This window comes from Egretta garzetta, unplaced genomic scaffold, assembly GCF_000687185.1.
Source record: "Egretta garzetta isolate BGI_Z169 unplaced genomic scaffold, ASM68718v1 scaffold69, whole genome shotgun sequence".
NCBI lineage: Eukaryota > Metazoa > Chordata > Aves > Pelecaniformes > Ardeidae > Egretta > Egretta garzetta.
In genome coordinates, this window is record NW_009260790.1 from 3,506,590 (window position 1) to 3,508,599 (window position 2,010).

The 2,010-nt window shown below is 48.3% G+C and overlaps 1 long non-coding RNA gene across 7 annotated transcripts in view; it reads right to left on the reverse strand.

Annotated features, from left to right (window-relative positions):
- LOC118453071 overlaps positions 1–2,010 on the reverse strand; it is an 11,533-nt gene that overhangs the window by 2,278 nt on the left and 7,245 nt on the right. For all 7 annotated transcript variants that reach the window (XR_004842973.1, XR_004842975.1, XR_004842971.1 and 4 more), the window contains one exon: positions 1,154–1,189. This is a non-coding gene — a long non-coding RNA (uncharacterized LOC118453071). The remainder of the gene's footprint in view (positions 1–1,153; positions 1,190–2,010) is intronic.

Genomic DNA, 2,010 nt, shown 5'->3' on the forward strand with positions numbered 1-2,010 from the left:
GCTCCTCATATGACTTGTGTTCCAGACCCCTCACCAGCTTGGTTGCTCTCCTCTGGACATGTTCCAGCAACGCAACATCTTTCTTGTAGTGAGGGGCCCAAAACTGAACACAGGATTCAAGGTGTGGCCTCACCAGCACCAAGTACAGGGGCACGATCACTTCCCTACTCCTACTGGTCACACTATTTCTGATACAGGCCAGGATGCCATTGGCCTTCTTGGCCACCTGGGCACACTGCTGGCTCATATTCAGCCGGCTGTCAACCAGTTCAACATACTCTGTAGGAAAAGAGATCCAGTATATGGGGAGATTATGTGCCAGCTGTTCACAGCAGGTTAACAACATAGGAGGAATCATAGTTAAGTGCAAAGGTAAATAATCGGCCCATCAATCCAGCCTGTCCAGGTCTCTCTGCAGAGCCCTCCTCCCCTCAAGCAGATCAACACTGCCACCCAGTTTGGTGTCATCTGCAAATTTACTGAGGGCACACTCAATTCCCTTCAGGACGCACAAGGGTCTGGTGCACCATGAGGTGCAATTTAAATTCCTCATGTCCACACGGTGGGCGTAGCCAAGAACTAACTATCCCCGGGCATCTCAGCCAACCGGGCAGTTAAAACATTTGGATGTTTCTTACAGAGAGGATTAAAATGCTAGGTCATATATTAATGAGGGAGCAGGTTATAAACCCATCTCAGCTTGAACACCGTGTTCATGTCAAGAAAACCAAAGCAAGAGCAGGACAGATCAAAAGAGAGCCATTAAAGGCGTGAGAAAATGGTGCTGCCATATAAGGAGCCAATAAAGTTAGCAGCTCTCCAGTTCAGAGGGGGGGGGGGAAATAATAAAGAGGGCAGAGGAATCAGAAACATCCTTGGGGTCCACACAACCAACCAGAGATGGCCTCACTTCGAGGAGGAAACATCAATAATAGAATCATAGAATGTTTTGGGTTGGAAGGGACCTTTAGAGGCCACCCAGTCCAACCCCCCTGCAGGGAGCAGGGACACCTTTAACCAGATCAGGCTGCTCAGAGCCCCGTCCAATCTGGCCTTGAGTATTTCCGGGGATGGGGCCTCCATCACCTCTCTGGGCAACCTGTTAAGCGAGCTTGAAAAGGCAAGCTCATACGTTTTTAACACAGCATCTTACCCAAGTGGTGGAGCTCGCTGCCACGTGTCGCTGGGCCTGCTTGCCAACCATGTAAAAAAAGCAAAGATTAGATACCGAACCGGGCCAGCAACCAGAGCTGTATTTGCCAAGACCCCAACTTCCTCGGCTCGGTTCGGGCTTAGCAATGGTGCTGCGTTTTGTGCTCACAGCAGCACATGGGGGCAGGAGGCATTATGCCTCTCCCTGTACTTGGGGACACCAGCCAGCTACATCGACTGGGGACTCGCACGGATCAGAGCGGTGGCATTAGCGGCACGCAGTCATTATCCCCATCAGCGTCGAGCACGCGCCCAGCTTGCTTTGGTTTTTGGGTTTTTACAGAAAATCAGTAGGTTACCCAGACAAGAGCCCTCAGCCGTCACCAGCAACACTGGGAGCATTTCTTTGTTTGAGCTGGCCGGCTCCAGCCACCATCTTGTCATTATAAAATGTATTTACATGCCTTTCCTGCTCATTGACTATATTTATTAAAATGACAGTATGGCAGCTGAATATCAAATTGCCAGCCAGGCTTTTATCTCCTCTTTAAACCAGCCTGAATTACTGGCCTAATTTTATTGCTTACCCATTAAGTTTTATGCAATAGATAATTTTCTCCAAGAAGAAATTGGTGCTGTTTGATATTTGGGCTCATTTGTTGCCAAGACAGAGGGGATCAGCTTACACACCAATAACACTGCCCGGTTCTGGATCCTACACAACACAACGTATAGGATTCGTATTAATAAATGGATTTCGGTTCTTTCCTCTTTGAGAACAAGCACTCCAAATCGTCATGACGAGATGACTCTGACCAGAAACCCAGTATTTAGTAATTTATTTTTCAAACGCTCTTC